We start from the raw sequence: 23,244 nt of genomic DNA on the forward strand, positions 1-23,244 counted from the left end.
CAAGAATCCTGAGCTTTAATCTTTTCCCTAATATCAAATGCCTGCTACTATACCTTTTTCTTTTTTGAAATAAATACTGATTGCATATCCCTGGCAAAGAAAGAATTTAAAAATCATTAGACCCTAAAAATGATTTGTGTAAAATGCTTAGAAAGAATAATGTTCTGTAATGGCAAGAATTTAAGATCTACAAGCACATGCATTAAAGAAGTAGAGTCTGATAATTTTGCTTATATTATAAAGCTCTCACTGTTTTGAGAGAGGATTCATCTATATCACTGATGTTAATTTCTTTCTTTTATTTGGACCAGTGTATATAAAGTGTTTGTTTTCTTAAATCATTTCAAAAGACAAACTTATTAGCTTCAGACCCTTAGTTATAAGTGCTGTCCCTCAATTTTACCATTCTATAGGACTATCATCTTAAAAAGTAATATAATCTCATTTCTGAGCACTGATTATAAATGTGTCAAATCTCAATTTTGCCCTGTTGCCAAATATGGAATAGAATCCTATATCAAGAGTAGGGATGTATATTAGTTTGAAAATAATTGTTATGTTAGCCCTCTTTAGGTGTAGCTGCATCTTCAAATCAAATATTATCTAATGCACTTTAATGAATCAACCAGAGAAAGAAATGGGCTCTTCATAAATGAATTGATTATGCATGAGCCTAACTTCACAAAGTAGATGTGTATTGTTTATTTTATCTAACCAGCACACAATTCCAACCCTCATACCACAACAGGAAAACACACCTGCACATGCACACACACACAAACATACACCCTCTATTTTCAGTAACAGTCATCTTCTTTCATATAGCTAGGCACATGTTTATTTAAAATGAACTCATTCACTTAGCCACAATTCTTTGGTTCAGGGCTGAAAAGCTGATACCAGCTTGGTTAGAGTCCTTCTTTAGAAACCTCAAATTGGGTATAAGAGATTCTGATCTCAATCTCCCTGCTCTCAGGAATGGGAGAGAAGTTAAGCTGGAAGCTGTTAGAGCTTTTGGTAGCAGTAGTTTTCCCTCATTTGAAGTAGAAAGCAGAAAAACTTGTCTAGAATAAGAAAAAACATAGTTAAGTATTTAGCCAAGGAGAAGTAGAAGTAAGGAATGAAGCAACTAGATTCCCTGGATTCTTCCTTGGACTGCTCCAGTCAACCCTGGTTTGGGGGTATTGATTCCTCAGTTCTAGAAGATGCATCAAACTGTTATGATAATCTTTTAATGTTTAACCCCTCTAGATAGATTAGATAGATGAATAGACATGATAGAATAGAGAGACTGAAAGATGGCATTAGAGATACACAAAGGTAAAACTTGCAACTAAAAGAATTCTACCTAAAACACATTAAATTATTAATGAGTTTCTCAGAAGGAAAAATATTTACACAAATGAAGATAACTCCTTTAATTTATCAAGAAGTTTTTTAAAAAGTGTAGGAAATCTCTTAAATTCTGTTTGACATTACAATTCCCGAGGAATGAGAAAAGAGTATAAATGGTCAGCTGGGTATTGAAAGTTTTCCTACATAGTACTGTTGATCTACTCCATGCTGTTGTAGAGTTCATTAAAAAAAAGTGAGATTAAACTGCTCCATGAAATAAATATGATATTCTAGAGTTAGTCACATGAGAAGAAAGTTTTGATTTCTCCCTTGTCATAAGACAAAGAGGACAGAACCATAGAAATCAGTCCTCTAGTCATTTGACAGGATCTTAGAAAGATTTACACCAGTAAGGCACAGCCTCTTGATGATTATGTACCAAATAGGGAGGAAAAAGCAGTGATGAGTTGGTCAGGCTCTCATAAATAAGGGTTGCTGAGGAAGCACTTAAAGTACATAGCTCACCAATCAGTAGAAGTGCTACTTAAATGAAATTCTTGTTTGTTCAAATACTTTTAGACCCAAATTCTCATCTTTAGCTCTCCCAGTAAAAGGAGCCAACTTGAAAATGTAAATTTACCCTATTACTGGTGAATTAATAACAAGACCTTTACTATTGAGCATTGTTTTCATTTCTGCAGTAAAATAATGTGATTATTATGCTGAAAACACTATTTAAGGGAGAAAAAGCAAAAGCCAAATATGCTTAATTCTAAGAGATTTCTTTTTTAATTTACACAAGACATCAAGATAATTTTTAGTTAAGGTAAAAATGTTTTTTAAAATGTAAGCATTTGGGGGCTTTTTCTTTTCAAGTCAGCAGAAAATAACCCAAAAATTGAGCATGTAAGAAATGTGCTTCTTTTTACATAAGTAAAAAGAAATCTTTCTTTGTGAAATGTTTAAATTGCTTTTGCCATATTATCATCCTAAATGAAATAAAGTTGTGGTGATTTTAAAGCATGTTTTCAAAATCTTTGCCCCTTTTACCATCAAAAGTTGGTGTCTAATTCCCCTCCTGTAGAAAATGACCCAGCTTTAATGACTAGCTTCTAAAGAGTAAGAAGTGGTAGCCAGGAAGCCATGTGATTCCTGAGGCTCTAACAGCCTCCTCTTCTACTCTCTTTTGGACCACTCACCCTAAGGACCCAGAGAACATACTGTGTGAAAGCCAACCTGCCAATGAAAAGGTGATGGATATGTATTCCAGCCACAGTCACAGGGGAGGTCCCAGCTGGTCCCAGCATCCACCACCAATGATCAAGGTGATGCTAACATCTAGCCTTCAGCAACCCCAGGTAATGTGACTGGAACAGAGACAAACTGTCTCCTCCAAAATCTGCCTAAATCTCAGATTCATCAGCAAAATAAATGTTGCTCTTGTTTTGGGTGGCTTTATTTATGTATGTATGTATGTATGTATCTATTTATTTGGCAGGAAGAGGGTGTTGCAGGAATAGATATCCTGAACAGAACAGAATTAGGTAAACAAGGGAAAAACAACAATGTAGGATAAATAAAAACAATAACAGAGGAAAAGGTTGATAATTTTTAATTCCTTGCACAGTGGTTCATAATTAATTTCCCTCTTTAAATGTTTTTCTTTACATAAACTGGAAGCCAAACAAATTTTTATTTCAAGTCAAAGAAAGAGAATGGGTATGAAATTCCTGTAGAAAACATTCCTATAGAGTCTCAAATAAATCAGCCTGGCTTCTTTGGAACATAAAAAAGAAATTTCTGACTGAATATATATGGCATGATATACAGTATATATAAAAGTACCTACAGCAATAAGCATGCATATAAACATAGATATGTAGAAGATGACTTCTTTTGAGCTTTCTTTTCTAATTGGTAAAGTCACTCACCATACAGAAAACTAACAGGAAAGAAAACAACTTTACAAAAATTTAAAGATGTATACAGGGAAAGCACAAAAGATGAGCAGAGGGGAGATAAATTTGGAAGTCCAATAAAGAAAAATAAGCAATGATAATAAGTTTATTCTTGCAATACTGTATAGAAATGTGTCAAATGAGGCTTTCTTTGGTTTATATTGCATCATTGATTCATAATATGTTAACTGAATGACTACTACATCATGCCAGGTTTTCCCATTACATCATCCATGGAATATACAGTGAATATACAAACACAGATCCTTCTCCTTCTAAAGGCAATCAACTCATTCCCAGGCTATAGTTAGGAACAATAGAATATAGCACAATCAGTGGTATTAAGAAATTGGGAAGCCCTTACCAATTTTCAAGTATTTTAAAGCATCTTTCATTGATCATATTGCTTGAAAATCTGTATGCTTTTATATTATAGTAACAATCAATATACTTCATCATGTTACTGAAAACTACTTCCACCAAAACTGTTGTTTGGGAGGAGGGAAAATTCTTTGAATGAACATCCACACTTGAATTTTAATTGATTTATCAGATTTTCATTATTGGGTTTCCTTTCAAGATGACATTTCATCTATGTTTACTGACTATGAGTAAATCATCTGAAAATTCTTGTGTGCTATTGTAACACTGTTACTTCTAAATTATTTAATTCAAATAAGCCCTTGATGAGATCACTGGCCTCTCTAAATATATGGCCTCTTCAGGCTCAAATTCTACTTCCTTCAATAAATCATTCAAGCTAGAGTGATCATGTTGTCTGAATTCATAGTTTTACTTTTTAAACCTATATACCCCTTAAAGCCATGCTGTTTTGGAACTTTTTTCTTTTTTTTACATTTTATGTGCTATTTAACTCTTACATTTTCTTTAACATTTTAAATCCTTTTTGTTTCTCAACTGTAAATATCTTGATGATAATGATTTTAGCTTATTTTTTTAATAAAAGAATGAAATATGACCTCATCCATAAAGCATACCGAAAAAACCCAGTCATTTAAAAGTCCAAAATATCCTTCTATTGATAGGAGTCTAGTTGCTGCACAATGCTTCTCAGCTATTCATCTGTTGCAAACATGAGTATAATTTAGTTTTGTTTCCACCTTATGCTCTTATTTAATAATATTTCACAGTAACTAAATGACTTACAATTAAAGCCTTAAATTGTACTTCACCACACCTACCCTACACATTGTATGACAGCATTTGCTAATATTCAAAAATAAAAAAATATTTGTAAGTACTGTTAATTATGAGTTTGGAGTGGAATTTGCCATTTGTTCTTAAATCACATTCTTTATGTTAGAATGAAATTTAAAATTGTTTTTCCAAGAGAAGATATCAAGTGCATTTATGTCTAGATGATACCACACAGTAATATTTTTCCCATTACTTCTGCAAATAAAAGCTGTGCAGGCACCCACTTCACTGGCAGAAGGGTGTAACTCGACCTCTGGGAGTCTCAGATGGTTCTTCCCATAAGTTGTTGGTAATGAAAACTGATCTCTGGTGGAAAAGAGGGCCAATTTTCACAGGATGAGGGACTCTCCTCAGAGGAAAGGTTGAGACCCCATATCCTTCCTCAAGTCCTTCAGAGTTAAGCATTACTATAATCTATGTAACTGAGTTTCTAAAACATCCCTAAATAACATGGTATAGACTGAGGTTTAAAAGATAAAAAGAGCCCCAAGTACTTTGATGGAAAGGTCACATTTGGAGTGAAGTTATTGGGGGGCACAGGGGGGCTTGAGAAAGCTGGGTTGAAGCACAGGTTATGGATGAGTGTAGAAGTACTTCTAGACTTATTTGGCATAGCAGAAGACTTTTTCAGGAAAATAGCCAAACAAATGAATATAAACAGGAAAAAAATCTGAAGTCTTAGAAAATCAACTGTGAACTGTCATGTCTTCCTGTATAGGAATCTAAATTAGCAAATGAGCTACAGTAGACAGAACACATCAGACCATATGGCGCTTATTTTCAATAGCTACATAATGCAGCAGTGACAGAAGCAAGGAGAGTTAGAAACTGAAGCACATTAGAGGACTGATGAGACATTCCAACCTGATTTGAAGGAGTAAATCTTGCAACTGTATGAGCCACATATATAAAATAAATAAAATGGGTATAAACTTAGTTTTGAAGCAATAGTATATTAAGAGTTATTAACTTGTTTCATTTACTTATTCATTAAATATCTATCACAAATGTGCAGTAACTGATTTCAGGACTTCTGCAAGCTCACATATACTGTCTAAAATGTGGGATACTTGACACATTATTTCTGCTTTGTAGCTTTAGTAAAACTCTGAGAGAAACAAGTCCCATTTTAATTTCCTGTATGATTACCCTATACTATGCCACTCAGGGTGAACAAAATAAATAAGACACAGGTACATCGTTTAGGTGGTTGATAATATAATGGGAAGGAGACTGGTTAATAAGCAATTACAGTTCAATATACTGAACATAAAATGCAATGCAATATAGTAACTAAATCAAGCCTCAGGCACCTAAGAAGTGACAGCCATCTTCCTCTGGTTGGAGGAAGTCAGGAACACTTCAGAGAAGAATATTTCTTTGAATTGGACCTTGAGATATGAGTAGATGTTCATCATTTAAAACTCCAGGTAGGGAAAGCAACATAGTCATAGACACCAAGAAATGAATGTGTAGGAAGCATTCATACAGATAGAGCCAAAGATCAAGAGGCACATTAGGAAGTGGCAGGACATGAAGGAGGAAATTATGCAGTGTCACATTAAGAAGGGTTTCACGCATTTAGAAAAGAGTGTACATGATGTTTAGAAGCCTCTGAGTCATTCTAAATAGAAATAATATTATACAATGTGCTGTACCACATCCCCACTTAAAATGCAGAAAATAGATTGGAAGGAAAAAGAATAAGAGCCCTTGTGTGTTTCAGAAATTGATTTGTATGAATGATGAATGTGTGTGTGTATGAGAGAAAAAGCAAGTGAGAGAAAGAAGAAAGGAGAAATGAGAAAATTTCTAAACCATATATATAGTTTCTTTGAAGTTTTGCAAGGAATAGTCATATTTTATGATTTCCTAAAATAATGCACTATTCTTGATTGTGCATTTAAAAAACTTCTTCCAAGGGAACATTTAGTCTACTTTTTTTAGAATAGTTTAGAAGATTTTTTTTCAAGCTTCAAGAAAATGCCAGCCACTGCCATCCTTGAACTCTGTTTGCTTATGCTGAATTCTTAGCTATATGTTTTTAACATGAGCCTAACAAAAATGAGCTTTGTATCTTGAACTGTTCTTTCTGCAATTTCATTGTTAATGCCTATTGGTTTGGAAGAAATCAAATAAACAGTTTATATAGAAAACCCCTGGCAAAGGAGAACTCTGCTTCCACTGAGAACTCCAAGTTTCATTTTGTTATTAAAATGATCTTGATGCAAACTCTAGATCCAGTAAGATACCTAATATAATAATGAGCAGAATACTGGAAAGATACAATTTTGATTTAGCGCATTTAGGGGTTAGAGAATAAGCTCAGGAACCACAGTACCTGGGTTTAAATCTTGGGTCCATCTCCAAGTTGTTCTGTGATCTAGAGCTGATGGGTTACCTGTTCTTCATCCCTTTTTTCACATTTAAATTTCAGTTACATATCCATTCTATTTCATGGGGCTGTGGTAAGGATCCTAATAATATAAAATATGATCAGTCATGTGCCTTTAAAAATATATGTGTATATTATATGTATATTACCTTTTATTGCCATACAGAGTATAAATATAAGAATATAACACCTGGAGTATTTTCTTCTCTGCTATCAAAAGATAATTACAGAATATTTAACTTTACTTTTCTTTTTTTCACATGAGCAGAATTCAGGAATCAAAATGGCAGGTGAGAATTCTGTCAATGAACAACCATTGCATTGCCTTAATTTTAATAGTTTTAAATCCAATATATTGAGCAGAATATCTGTTCTTTCTTCAACCTCTTTAAAAATCTCTCATTTCTTATTCCTTATATCTCAAAAAAATAACAGCCAGTTCTGGCAGCCACATAGATAGTACAGCATAATGGATCAGCTTCTCTAATCATCATAATGTATGTTACACCAATAAATGAAAAATGGGAAAATGCTGACTATGTAAATTTAATACATAAACTATCCCTTCTCTACATGGTAATGACCATAGAATTATAACAGTTCACCTAAAATTGTGCTGTCTCATATAAAAATTGTGCCAGATACTCCACAGGAAGGTATAAATCTCCAACAATGTGCCTGTGAAAATGGAAAGTAATTAAGAGTATTTTATACTTCAAGATTTATGTTTTGGATTTATATTGTAACTCTCATCTAAAGATCTCACTAAACCTCTATAAAAATGAACTCATTAAGTTTTCAACTTGCCACACACCCCATAAGGTAAGGCAGTGTCCAACAGTATTTTAAAAATGATGAAAATTCAATATTTCTAAATTTATAGCTGTAAGTATAATCTGTCTTATTGTAAAATATTTGTGTTTTTCAAAATTTTCTATGTAGTCTGATTTTATTCTTCTTCATGTGCTAAAAAATGTAATACACAGGAAGCTCAATATATGTCCATCACATCAACCTCATTCATTTTATTATTTAATTTTTGAATCTTCAATAAATTTTATTTACTGTTATTGGTAATAAAGTGAAAAACTTCTTAATTTTTTAAAATGAGAGATTTTCCATTTTATGTTTTGATTCTATAAATTTTATGACCTTGACTATTTCAAGGTAGCAATGACATTCCATAAATAAAATAATTCCATGACCTCTCAAAAAAAATGATGAAAATTAAATTGAGAAGAATTAAAAACTACATTTATGCTTTAGGAATTGTGGTTCATTACAGGATTTTCTAGAAAAGCTTTAAATAATGTTTAAGCCTCATAAGATTTTCTTCATGCTATAAACCTTAATATGGTTTTCATTATGTTGTTTTTTTAATGGCATTTCCTTTTAAAAATAAACTTTCAATTGTTTTTAAGGCATGTAAAAATATGGAAGCATGATTTTTAGAGCAATCTTTCCTCATATCATACATTTAGTACTTGCAAAAGCCATGAGAAAGACAGTATCTGTGTATGTGTGTGCATATGTGTGGTTTCATTATATTGTAAGTTTCTCAGCACCACGGATGATATCTTTTAATTTTTTACTTGCCACAACAAATATAACACTTGATTAGTAGTAGTGTAGACAAAAGTAAGTTGCTATGCCTGAGCAATAATAGTCTTTATATTTACAGATCTTCAAACCATTAAAATTAACATAAATCATACCAATAAATCTGTTGAGTGAATGCACTTCATTTAAAGATGTATATTTTATACCAACTTGGAATTTAGGTTCCTGTGTAATACGGTCAATTCACTTTTAAAATTTTATCTGCAAATGTCTAGTTTTCACTTTGCTTTTACTTCATGATTAATCACTAATTGTTCCCATAAAATAGGGTTAGCACTTTTCTTTTCTGTGCTTTTGTATCTCCTCCTCAGAACTTTACTTCCCTATAGGTTGCATATCAAATTGCTCCCATTTTCCTAGTTGTAGACCTCATCCGAACATGAACATAGCAAAGTCCATGTTAATAATGAAGATACAGCTCTGATAAGACAGATACAGTCTGTGACATTGTGACAGGTACAGTAGCATGAAAGGCACCATATTATTTATAAAGTTTACATAAATGCCATCTTTTAATTTCTACTGGGGTAAATACTGTGCTGGAAAGGATAAGCAGAGTACACAGAAAGATGGGAGATTTAACTTGTTCTATACAACCAAGAAGACTTCGGTGAGGAAGTCATATTTAAATAAATAGATGGGGCAGACCATGGTGGCTCAGCAGGCAGAGTTCTCACCTGCAATGCAAGACCCAGGTTCAATTCTCAATGCCTACCCAAGCAAAAAAAAAAAGACATTTAAATAAGTAGGTGAAGAGTGATAAGGCATTAAATTAGGATAATCATCTAGATAAGGAAAATCGCAAATCCAATTGCTCTAGGGAAGACTAAGCATGACACATTTGAGTAACTGAAAAAAAAACAATATACTTAGGGGAGAATGGTACAAAATGAGGTAGATGAGGAGATAGAGGTCTAAAAATCCAGGGACTTAGAAAATCCTGTAATGAACCACAATTCCTAAAACATAAATGCAGCTTTAATTCTTCTCAATTTAATTTTCATCATTTTAAAAATACTGTTGGACACCACCTTACCATATGGGGTGTGTGGCAAGTTGAAAACTTAATGAGTTCATGTTTATAGAGGTCTGGTGAGATCTTTAGATAAGAGGTACAATATAAATCCAAAATATGAATCTTTAAGTGTAAAATATGCTTAATTACTTTCCATTTTCACAGGCACATTTCACAGGCATGGTAGGGATGTGATATATTCATGTCATTTGAATATTACACAATTACTCTGTGGAAAAAAAGATAGGGTAGAGGACAAGAGATATTAAAGTTATGAGGTTGCTGTAATAGCATAAGTATGAGAAGATGGGTATGTGGGCTAGGAATAGAACCAAGATAAGGAGAAAGTGATTTGAGATATTTAGGAAGTAGAAACAATGCAACTTACATTTGACTAGTTATGGGGCTGGAGATTAAAGAATGTGTCAAGCATTACTCCAAGGGTTCTGGCTTGCCCAACTGCCTAATGGTGGTGCCTCTTATTGAAATAGACATCATAATGGACTTAAGAAAAAAATTCAGGTCTAAACATGCTAAGATTAGAGTGTCTTTGACAAATAAAAAATATTAAGTAGACATGAATCCAGAACTCCAAATTACTCATAAATAAATGTATATATGAATGTATATGTGCATGTATAATATAGATATTACTACATATAATATGTGCATATTTGTGATAAAATGAAGGCCATGTACTATAATAATGCTTGTCTCTGTATTAAGGTATTATGGGTCAATTTAGTTTTCTTTTTGTGCTTTTTGTATGTGTCATTTTTTTCATGTCATTTTATAAGGACACGAATTTTGCCCTCATAAAATAAGTTAAGAAAGACTGATCTCTCTCTCTCTCCCATAAAAATCCCAAAAAGCTACAGCTCTTTGAAGATGACTCAATTACAGCCTTCTGCATGCATTAAGGAGATCAATTCTTGGGACCCATCACTCCCAAGACATATTTAAAATAATTGTTATGTGCATGTACAAAATTTGGCATTCAGCTTTTTATGACCATCCATATCTAGACATTTAATCATCCTCTTTAGTATGTCATCTTTCCTATTTCATAGGATCTATTTCTCACTAATTTTATACCTTTTAAAAACACAAATAAGTTTTTAAATTCATATTTCAGACTTTTTTAATAGAATAATAAGTAAGGATGACTCAAGTCAAAACAGGAGTTCACTGACTTATTCATAATACATATGATTCTTTTGTTTGAACCATGAAAGTCATGATTAAGATTAACTTACTCTCTAACACTCACTGCACCCCTGAAAAGCCAGTCTGAAAGGAGAATAAATAATAACAGTGATTGATGATTACTGAGTGCTTATGTGCTAGACATAACTCTCGGTGTTTTGCACGATTATCCTATTTAGCAGTAAATCTAAAAGTAAAGCACTCATGTTCTTTCTGAGAATGAAAGAACAGGTTCAGATGCATTAGGTAAACTTTTCTAGATGACACAGCTAGTAGCTTATTGGAACTGAGATTCAAACCCAGTCATGCTGACAGCAATTCATACCAAATTTTGCAATCCACTACTTTGGTTCTTCAAAGGGGATAATTGATGTTTATTTTGAAACTGAGAAGTGAGAAGTAATTCTTCCTAAACCACAGTTTCTTCAAGCAAGAAGACAAAAAGCCACAAATAGCGTGACCCTTTCTACTGTGGCAACCCACTGCTTGAGAGGTCATGGAGCCAAGATTTTCTGATTACCCACTGTATCATTTCGAATGTTTAAAATGGTGCAAAAAGGAAAATCTAAATCAACCTTAAATGGGAAAGTTTTAGGACAGGCTACAGGCACAATTTGATCCATAGGTTCACAATACAAACAAGGCTTGGTTTTGTTTCTCTGTGACTGTCTTGGCTCTCCTCCACTCTACTCTTCAGGTGGACTTTATCTCCAGACTGAGTGCCAAGATAGCTACAGCAAGTCTAGGTTTCTCAGCCACATACAGCATCATTAAAAAAAAAGGGGTAGCTTGAGGCTTCTGAGATCCAAGCACGAGCCCTGAGTCTCCCTCTAATCACAGCAGGTTCATTCCTAGGGCTCAATATCCATTCATACCAACAGTTATACACAACGTGAGGGAGAGCTATTAGGAGAGGGTAGGGGAAAACAGATGCTGCGAAAAAGAGCAGTAAGTAGTCCCACCCCATACTATGTGTCTAATTTGTATGTATATTGTCTTATTTAAATCAACCCTAAAACATTAAAGAAACAGGAGTTATTAATGCCACCATACAAATTAAAATACAGATTAGAAAGTTGAGTAACATACTCAGGATCACAAACCTGGATTTTTTTTTTAAAGACAGATTCGGTCTGGGATTAATAGCTTCTACTTTCCTCATACTTAATTTGTTTTCTACTTAAAGATTGTCAGGTCCTGAACCATTCAGCATTCCTGAGTTTAGAAGGAATAAGAAATGAAAAATTAATAGACACCCTTTGCGGGGGGTGACTTTCTATTCCCTCCTGCCTCCTTGTCTTCTCTCAATAAGAGAAAAGAGAAGTGCAAGTCATCATGAGAGTATCAAGATGGGTAAGATACATCCTCACCCCTCTGGGATTCAACTACTAAGGGAGTATGTGATGTACTACCTGTAAATCAAGACAGGTGGACTATGTGGTCTAACTTGGATTAGATCTTTAATGTCTGAATTTCAGACTGCTTATTCACCAATGCTTGAACTGGATGGCCCATAGATTTTTTCATTTCAATTTTGAGAAAAGAAAATTGGCATATGGCTTGTGACAATGTCAATGGAAACTAAATACATTTTAACCATTATTTGAAAGTATTTATTTATAAAAGTATCACAAGTCCAGTCTAATACATCAGTTGCAAATAATTCAAACTGCATGAAATGTGTTGCACAATGGTTCTTTATGCATGTTTCAAATACCCATGTGCTATAAGTTGAGGAAAAGCCCTACCATTTAATTCTGGGTAGGACTTCTATATTGAATTTACAGGGCCCCGAAGACAGTAGTGATTTCTCAATAAAGATTTGTGCAGTCATAAAATTACAAAACGCTGGTACAAGTTGGTGTGAGGTAGACAGTGGGGAAGTTCTAAGGGCAAAAGGTGCTGCCCTGAGATGAGGGGATCCCCTACTCATCTTTTCAGTGTGGGCATGGTGAGATTTCTGACAGCAAATTGGAGCTTGAGCATAGTTTACTTTAAAAATTTTACATTTTAAATGATGGTAAGATTTTATGATATTATCATCATAGTACAATATGTGACTCCCAAAAGGTTCAATAATAACCTTTTGTCATACTCTCTGAGCCAATCTCCCATGTGATTTGCTTTTGGTAATTGCACTACAACTACACTGGCATCCTTGCTGGTATCTGAACACATCAACAAACATGTTCCTCTCTCCATCTGTCTGTCTATTGCTTTTTGTATGCCTCTCTTATCTTTATGTTATCACCTCAGAGGATGTCCTTGGCTGTTTTATCTAAAGTTGAATCCTCTATCATACACTATCTCTTTCCCTGTTTCCTTTTCTTTCAAAGCACATTATCATTTCATTATTTATTTTTTCCCTGTCTTCCACCTTAGAAACAACTTATAAGAAGACTGGAAATTGGTTGGATTGTCTGTCTCATTTATCACTGTACAAACAGGACATAAAAGAGAATCTGACACATACAGTGTTCCGAAAAAGTGATGAACATTGAAATAACTAATATATATTTTTGTGCTTTGCAATTTTTCATCTGAGCCTCCTAACAACACTATTGAGTAGAAAGCATGGGGATTGCTTTCCAAGAAAATAACACATTATAAGACAATAAGTTTATCTAACAGTTTTACCTTTTAGTTAATCAACAGGACACTCAGTTAGCAAGTAGATACAATACAGTAAGCAAGCTGGGAGAAATATGAATATGCTTGAACTGGGTTGATGCAATTCAGGATGGTTGTGAGAAACCCCCAAAGAGCAAAATGAAGCTTGTAGATGTCATATTACTTTTCTCCCACTCTCCCCCATAAAGTCCAGCATTTATATGGAGAGGGCTTTGAAAGAAGCCAGAAAACACAACTCCCTACTCTGCACCTTCTAGAAAATCACAGCCCCATAAGAAAGTATTGAAGAGCTCACATCCTATTCCCCTTGTCATATTTAGCCATTTAAGACTGTTATTCCTGCAATGTTAACCACTTAGAGTTACTAATCCTGGGTTGCAGAAGCCAGAAATGGGTAAGATGAATGAATGCAAGGAGTGTGCATACACACACATGTACTAAACCTATACCAAGAATTAGTGGCACTCAGGAAGTGAATTATTTACAATGTAAATTAGTGACTTATTCCAGTTTCAAATCCAAACTTCTCTTTCCTTCTTTAGATAAAAATGATTAAAGACTAGTCAGTAAGAACATAAAAATGAACTATGAAAACCAAAAGACAATATTGAAAGAACAATGTCCAATAGGTATTAACTAATTTTTGGCTGTAGTAGCTAGAAAAGCATGTTTATAAAAGATCCATTTTTATATGTACTTCTGCTTCTTGTTTTATTTTAAACATCCAACCAAAACATTGCTTTCAGTTCCCTATGATAACAAAGCTTCACCTCAGGTAATGTCTTGCTATGTTCTTTGTACTATTAATATAAATATTCCAAACCACAAAATTCAAAATCAACAAAATTCAAGATCAAAGAATGAAAAAGTGCACCTATAAAGCTATAGCAAATGCAGTATTCAGTTCATCCTTTCTAGTGAAAGAAATGCCAATGTTCTTCTGGTGCCAATGGCATGGCCACTTGAAAACCCAGCAGAGAGATTAATACAGGTAGAGCAGAATTAATAGCACATACAACAGGAACAGATTATCACTATTATCCTAAAGAACACTAGTGGGTTATGCTATGCTGTGAGTTCTTCTGAATGTTTACTTTTAACCATCTTGGCTGAACTTCAAGAAGCACCATTCTGCAAATCTCTAGTGTACCAAGTGATTAAGCCACATGTCTGGCTGCTGACATTAGCTGGACTGACTTATCAGTCACCCTCTTGCCCTGTTCTCCCGTCAGTGTTCCTGCAGAGAAGAACATTTAACATGGCATAGGATGCAGTCCTCCTCCTATTCCAGCAGACACCTGGACCACATGCAGCTGGTAGGCATTCTAAAGGTTATTCTCTCTCTTGAATTTATATAATACTTGTTTTTGTTATTATTAAACAATCTGACATTTCTCATTTTCCAAGCGGATGTGTACTTACCACTTTAGATATAAAAATGCATAAAGAAATGCACTTAAAATATTTTGGAAAAATAACCTCTTGTTTTTTCCCTTTTTCCTTCTCTGATAGCTGTTGCCTTAATACAGTGCAACATCCTATCAAATATAAAAATGGCAGGTAAGTAATGCAATATATCCTTCTTTTCCCACTTTATATTTTATTTTAATCATTATAATTTTCTTTTATCTTTTCCTTTTCCACATCTGAGAAGGTCAGCAAGAAATTAATGTCAAGAAAATGTTTGAGGATGTCTACAAGATTAGAGGAAAACAAAATTTCAAGGAAGAATGTATTAAATTATAGGCTTTGTAAACTTTCATTTTTTAAATGTAAAACTAAAACAAGCGTAAATGACATTTTTGTGAAATATTCAATTTAAATCAATTTATTTTTTATAAAGAGGAAAGAATAATAGTAAAATGCTTTCTTCAGGACTGGGTTAGATAACTTTAAAATCTGGCAAAATTCCATGATAGTAAAACAGGGAATCATGGCTAATCATTCCCATCTCTTAATGACAAATATTTCAGAGATTAAGAGGTCATAAAAATTCCTCCTAGGATTCCAGCAGGAACACTGCTGAAACAAGATATTTAATTCTTTAGGAATAATGTGAAATAGTGACTTGCCAGCTTAAAGTCTACGTATAATTCATAATCAAATGGAGACAAGTGAACAGATGCTTAAATGTACATCTGGGAAAAAATAAGGAAGATTGAGTCAATTAATCTTCCTTTCCCTCCATGTACTTAGAATCACCTCCTATTCCCCGGCACACAGCGCACACTAAGGTAAACTCGAGACCCCAAGCATTGAGCCCACACTCCACGATCCACCGGGGAAAAGAGTACAAATCAAGGTTCGAGCATCCACATTCTTCCAGAAAATTGAACAAATGTGAAAGGAAGGGTAGCGGGAAGGGGCAATGAACGAAAGCCACCTCCAACAAGCCATACAGAGGAGAGAGCAGGGGGAAGCAAAGGGAAACCACTTGCAAACCAAAACACAAAAGTGTCCACGAGCAGCACAAGCCTTTTTTTACCGATGTGAATGATCGAATCCGCATTCGCCGTGTTCCGGGTTTGAGACCACCAGGCGGACAAAACCAAGAGAAAGGGGGAAACTTCCATTTCCTCCTATGCTGATTCTCTTTAAGAAATGATTTCCTTTCAGTATTTTAAAAAAACAATCCAAAGAGTTTGAGGTCACGCTAGAGTTTAGCGAAGCTTTTTCACTTTCTTTCTTCTTTTTTTTTCTTTTCCCCTTAAATTCCTATTGCCTTTAATCGTCGTTTAGGAAGGCAGCGGGAATGAAAGAGCCCAGCCTGAGGAAGACTCCTTCGCAAAGCCTTGTCACTTGGAAGGGAATTTTGGCATCTCCAAAGTTGTTTGCAATTTGGCTCTTAAAAATGTATCCAGTCTCTGCTGTTCTCAGGCAGGGGGAGAGGTTGGCTCAGACCATTCCCAACGTGGCGCCAGAGCTGCGGGGTCTCCGGAGCAACTTCCGACAGACACCCCCCACCCCCCACTCTCGGCGCCTCACGCCGGACGTCCCCCTCCCCCAATGAAAAGGTCCCCGCCCCCCACCGTGCCCCCACGGTCTGCAGAGAATCACTTGTCCTCACAGCCAAAATAAAATCTAAGTGGAAAGGAAAGATTAGGAGGTTCCATGAAGAGTAGCCAGATTCCAGCAGAGAGGTGGGGGAAAAGCCCTCTCCAAGAGGGGTAGAAAAAGTGAACTTCGTGGTAATGCAGATAGTAATGCAGAGAAATTTTCCTTTCTGCGCGAGGCGGGACGAAGCTCGAGAGGCGGGCCCGGGAAGCCGGTTAGCTCGGGCGCGGTGGCGGGGGACTTGCGCTGGGAGTGAGCGACGCGGCCGGGCCGACTGAGGGAAGCCCCGCGGGCTGCAGGATTCTTTAGGAGCGGTTGACCTGGCGGGATGCTGCAAGCAAGCAAGCACAGGGCCTGGCAGCTTTGGCACCAGCCCCACGTTGCCTAGAAATGGATCACCTAGGAGAAGGAGTGAGCCCACAAGAGACTGATGCTGTCAGGCAGAGAGAGGGGAAAACCAAGAGGAAGTCTCTCCAATAACCACCTCCTCCCCTTATCTGCAATACAAGAGAGAAACAAAATAGTGTGCTCTCGTTTCCCTTGGAATCTTCAACCAGGACTGAGAAAAAGGCAGGACTGTAAGAGAAAAGACTTTGAAGGTTTCTTTTCTTTTTTAAATGAGGTTAAAAACAACTTAGAAAACCAACCCACTTGTTTAACCTTGCTATTTTCCAACAGGTATCAGAATTTTTCTAGTCTTTGCCTGGAATTAGTCACACTGGTTGAAAACAAATTAAGGACACCTGATAACTAAGGGAAACCAAGACCTAGAAAGCTTTTAATAAGATTTAAATTATAAAGTTATAAAAAGGAAAGGATGTGCTGATTACCTTTTATAAAGATTTTTTTCCTCCCTGTCTCCCGTGTATTTTCTAGGCAGTCAGAAGAGAGAAAGGATAAAGATCTTGAAATTTTAAAATAATTAAACAAAATAAAAATAAATGCTCCAGTGAAGTATTTGTCCAAAATATTACATTGTCTGGGAGAAAGTAGCATAATAACAGAGCTATGCAGATAAATTCAGAATGAGGAAGTTGTTTGCTCTTCATGTAGAGTGCTGAGGATGTACTGAATGACAGCCTCCCAGTCCCCAAATGAAAAGATTTTCTGCAAGCTTATTCCTTATACTTTAACACAAAATCCTGATCATTGTGAGCCCCCCCTCCCAATGATTAACTTATATTCATTTTGGTCTCATTTTAAACTAGAGATTTGTTAACACAACCAAGTTGCCAGTGAAGTCCAGGTATCAGTGGGCCTAACATCATTAAAATTATAATTGGACTCCTTTGGATGTGTTGCTACTTCTGATGCATAGATGTCAAACTCCTCAACCTTCCTGAGCACCTCCTCACCTCCAAATCTGGCAAACCTCTTTTCTTTTTTTCTTACTTGAGCCCTTCTCTCAACTGTGGTGTATTGAGTTATAATTCCTCCAAATACAATTGTACATTCTCTCCTTTGTGGAATGGGCTCTTTCATTAATCTTGCACTTTTACCAGAAAATGTCTGAGGCTGCCATATCTTTACTTATGCTAATAGTTCTGCCTGGAAGGTATCTATTTGTTTCCTTTTCCCAACCACCTGCCTCCACCACTAATCCTCAAGGCCTAGTGAAAATTCCTTTTGCCCAATAAGTAGACTTGAATACTGTAATATGAAATAAATCCACATTTCTATGTTCTCTTAGCACACTGCACTTTTGAATTGGAATTAAACAGTACTATCTCTGAAATGGATCATCTGTGCCTTGAGAGTGAGAATCATAGCTTATTCCCATTTTATTCACACAGTAATTTCCTTAGAGCCTCCTTTGTTCATTTGAATTTCATCACTTCCTTCTAATTCTGGTACAAAACAATGCTTCCATGAAGCCATTACTGGTAAATTCTTCTCAATTTTGATCAGTCCTTCATCTTTTTTCTTCATAAGTACACATGGACTCAAAATTTATTATATTGTTGTGGATAATGTCATTTTACTTTTTACAGGGTTCTGATGCAATTTCATGGATTGTACTTTGTTGTTGCACATAATGAAGACTTTGAAGAAGAATGTATCTTCCCTTAGCTTGCTCCTACGATATTATTCACAGAGGTATTTAAAAATATTGATGTCACTATTGTTCAATCAAGAAAAAAATGTGAATAACCATTTAAATTTTAAAAGACTCCAAAATACCTTAGAATCAGAGAATTTTGAAAGCTTTCAAATCATTAGCAGGCCCAGTCTTTAATAAATGACATTCCTGGAGATAGCTAAATATAGTCTATATTCAGATGATTTCCTGTCTTGGAAATCTTTTCTATTGCACTATGAGCAAGGCATTTTCATTATTCTAAAATCATCCAGGTCTACAGATCTCAAACCTTGTTTTGATTTGTAATAAACTGGGAAGCCTTTCAAAAGGATCACTTCGGGCTAATTTAATCAGGAAATCTGGGGTTTGGAGCCCAGATTACAACATAAATTTTAAAAACTCTTTAGTGATTCCACTGAGCAGCCATAGTTCAGAACCACTGTTCTAATACTCAGACATTTAAATGAGTCTGTATGACACATCACAAGAAACCATAAATGCTTCAAAGTGACCAATCCCACCACTTGTGTGAGATAGCAAAACCATGAGTTACAACTTCCCAAAACAAATACAAAAAAGTTAGTGCAAAATTAAAGTAAAACATTGGCTTCTTGATTTCCAATTTAATAATATCAACCAATTGAGATTGTCCAAATAACTTCTACAGACAATGAATCCTAACTTATTGGCTTTTGAATGAGTTATAAATTTCAAACCTATTTTTTGATAATGTATTAACCAAATTTTCAACTATTTCAGAAAATTGCATACAATATTTTCTTAGCTGAATACAAATCTTTTAAATTTGCAAGTCAGAATGTCAAGTTCCAGAGAGAAAAGAGCAATAACAAATTCACTGATTGTGCCTTTATGAAGGTTTCCTATGAAGGCTATCTTTTGGTCTAATTAATGCTGTATAGCTTTAATACAAGCATAATCTATGAAAATGGTTAACATGTCTGACTTGATGAATTGCAATTTAAAACTTTGTGAGGATATTTCATGAGGGTGTTTATTGACATTTGGTCACTAAAGTTTTATAGCCATGATTAATTTTTGGAATAAAAATGAAAGTGAATCATAATTCATGAATTTTTGCATGATTCTCCTATGATAGACACTGTCACTTCATAAGGGCATTAGCTGTGATATGAACCTTAATAATTTGAAGAAATGGTAGATAATCTGAGGAGCTTTATACTGTATTGTAAAATAACAATTATTATTTTCATAAAAAAATAGAATTTAGTTGAAACTTTGATTTGTTTTATTGGGACTGTATAAATGCAAACTTTTTAAATCATGTATGAAGAAAGCAAGATAATTATACCCTTGAAACATAGGATTTTTCATTTTCACTTTTAAAAATTCTAATACCAATAACTAAACTTTAAAAATTGACCAGTACTGTCTGTTACAACAAAATTAAATCAACTTACACTAATCCATTTTTAAGAATTCTTCAATAAATTGAGTTTCATTTTGTCTTAACATAAAAAAACTGTAAATTTATGAGATGACCTATTTGAAGCTTAAGGCTGAAAGTTAGGTTTGCAAAGATATATTATGGAAAAAAATTGAGATATAATGTACTTTAATCATTACTTCTAATTATCTATCACTGTATCACTAATATTATAAATGTGGTTACCCACATAAAAGATTTTGTGGGTAATTGTCTCCTTATAGTTTTTTTTTTTGCAAATTTAACATTAACTGTAAGAAAGGAAAAAACTGTAAGAAGACAATGACTGGTCTCTTATAGATACACACAGTCATGCTACATGCCTGTGAAATTATAATTGAAATGTTCATTTGCAGAAACACAAAACATAATTTGTTTTACTTAAGAGGTTGAAAGGACAATTTTTTTACTTTGCAGATCAAAGAAGCTCAGAGACCAGTGAGACTTCAGGGACTTTTATATAATGCCTCAGTTTTCTAGAAGAGGATGGGAAAATTGAGTACCAGAAATTATACTGATATATAGTGGAAGGCATGGTCTTAGAAATCATGCTATTTGATTTTTAAATATACTTCAAGAAAATCACTAATGCATATATTCCTATATCAGATGTTTGCATAGTGTATACCTTGCCATTATTCTTTTCAGATTATGCTCACACTGACTCACCACTTTAATTTGTCAAATTATTTTGTCTCTGATGTTAATGCAAATTGGAACTTCAGTGATATCTCTTCCCTTCCTCCCTCAATCCCTCCCTACATTTCTTCCCTTCCTCTTTCCCTTTTTCCTTCCACAATAAGCTCTTCATCCTTTCCTGCCTTTCAATGCTTTCCCCAAATCTGTGAGACTGCTCTGTCAGGGCAATATCATGTTCTCTTTCAAATTAATGAGATATGAATTCCAATCAAATTCTGCTGCTGGATTGATTGATACATTTTTGGATATGAGCTCTTTATCAAGCTCATCTATTATTAAAGTTAATTCAAGAAAAGAACTTTTTATTTCAAAACACTTTCACTGTCCATCCATAAGCTATGATATTGAAATTTTAAGAGCAATGATTCAGTGTATATATATGTATATATTGGTCGAACACTTTTAGTTGTGTAATCACTTCTGAATGGATGTTGATATTTTAAATGGAACATTAATAAACACCAAGGGATGATTTTGTAACCAAAAAGGGATACTTTATTTTGGCCCCACACTACATTCTAGTCTGTCCCCACAAGATGGGAGCCATGCTTGATGTAGATTTAATCAGCTTATGTTTTGAATATCTCAATGCTTAAAAGTTTACCAGAATACTATTAACCCATATTAATGAATTAACTGTATCGAATCAAACTTGCTATTTTATGTGATGTCACTTGATTTTTTGAAGCACTATTCCTTCTAAAACTTTCACATGTGAATAATAGATACCTATTATTGTGTTCTTATATCTGTTTTGTTCACCATTTCTCTGGTTTGAGCAGTTACTAAGGAATAGCAATAGATCAATCTTATATAATATGCAATTGACTTTTTTGTGAAAGAATAATCAGAACACTGGAACATTATTTTGTGATTCAAGTCATTGGGTATAAATATTAACATCTCAGAATGAGGCTAATTTAACTGCTTTTTTCTAAGAAAAATGTTTTACATACCTTGAGCTTAGGGACTGCACTTGTTAATGGAATTCAGACCCATTTAATATTAATTGTGATTATTCCTTTTACATGAATACAAGCAAATGTCTAACAAGAGTTGAAAACAAAAAGAAATGCATAAGCCAACTATTGTGTCTATTGATTATCACTTGGGATCCTATAAAAGGAGATCTTATTATCCTAGTAGTTACCATTTTATCATGAAATTTATTTATTTCCAAACATATCTCTGAAAACTCCAATAGTTCAGATGCAAAATGTGCATCTGGAATATACTGCAAATAATAAACTACACATTTTAATTTAAAACATATGCTGACTTTATAGCAGTTCCTATCATAGGGTAAATTTAAATAGAGAAGCAGAAGTTTTAGAAATATTTAATCATTTATAAATATTTAATCATTTATGATATATGTATACTGTCTTTGGGGGAGCTTTCAAATGAGTCACAGAACTTTATAAACATTTAATTTTACTTTTCAGTGGGTGAGACACCTGATCAGTATAGATTAGAATACAAGGGGAGGGAGGGAGGAAGGAAGGAAAAAAGGAAGGAAAATGTTTAAATATTGTGGCTGTTTCAATATTATGGAAGATTACATATACAACATAAGACAAGATCACCTTAACTCACTCCAAAATGGAATACTGAAGTATCAACATGATCTATTTCTCAGAGTACTCTGTTATCACTTCTACAGTTTACAACACAGACAATGTTATATTATGGTTGTCTAAGAAATATAGAACAGTTGTGGGAAGAGTTCTTTAGAAAATGATAAAAATTGTCCCATCAACAGAGGCACAAATTTTATTCTCTGTGCAAATTTACCTTGGTCTGTTTGTCATACAGTTTATATGATTAAAGATAATTTCAGGGAAAAAGTAAATTTTAGATTAGATCTCAAAGATATTATAAAGTTTGCTAATATGAAATTAGTGATGAGTGGTGCAGCTGTGACTCAGTGGCAGAATTCTTGCCTGCCATGCCAGAGACCCAGGTTCAATTCCTGGAACCTGCCCATGCAAAAAATAAATAAATGAATAAATAAATAAATAGTGATTTGTCAGCACTTTGAGTGTTTCCTATCTTTTTTATACCTTGATGCTTTATCATATTTTTAAATATCATCAAGACAGTGTTGAAACATACACAATTAGATGCAACATCAAATTTGGAATGTGTGATAATATTTATATATATATATGTATATATATATATATACAGCATTGCTATTAGGAACATCTGAACTAACATATCATACATTTCGCTCTATGGAATATTTAGTCCTGGATAAAAATGGGGATTCATGGCTAAAGAATACTTCATAGATTTTTCTTCTATTAGAGAGCTCTAGTGTGCATAAATCTACAAAAAAGATGGAGAAATCCTATCTGAAATAAATCATTACCCTATATTTATCTCAAACCATCTTGTATTTTATGTGTTAACTTGGCTGGGTAATGGTGTCCTATTGTTTGCTCAAACACTAGTCTGGATATTTCTTTGATGGTCTTTTCAAGATTCTAGTCTACAGTCTTTTGACTCTAAGAAACAGAGATCATTCTCCAATACATAAGTGGACTTCATGCAATCAGTTGAAAA

General features: G+C 34.3%; 1 long non-coding RNA gene across 2 annotated transcripts; it reads left to right on the top strand.

Annotated features, from left to right (window-relative positions):
* The first annotated feature begins 14,604 nt into the window (after positions 1 to 14,604).
* Positions 14,605 to 22,743, top strand: LOC143688435 (uncharacterized). Of its 2 annotated transcripts, XR_013178000.1 has the most exons (4): positions 14,605 to 14,694; positions 14,891 to 14,938; positions 18,424 to 18,529; positions 20,395 to 22,743. It is a non-coding gene; the product is annotated as an uncharacterized LOC143688435 (long non-coding RNA). The 2 variants fall into 2 exon arrangements; XR_013178001.1 differs by lacking the exon at positions 14,891 to 14,938 and having other exon boundaries at positions 14,611 to 14,694.
* Positions 22,744 to 23,244: the final 501 nt, after the last annotated feature.

Source organism: Tamandua tetradactyla, chromosome 6 (assembly GCF_023851605.1).
Source record: "Tamandua tetradactyla isolate mTamTet1 chromosome 6, mTamTet1.pri, whole genome shotgun sequence".
In the NCBI taxonomy this organism is placed as follows: Eukaryota; Metazoa; Chordata; class Mammalia; order Pilosa; family Myrmecophagidae; genus Tamandua; species Tamandua tetradactyla.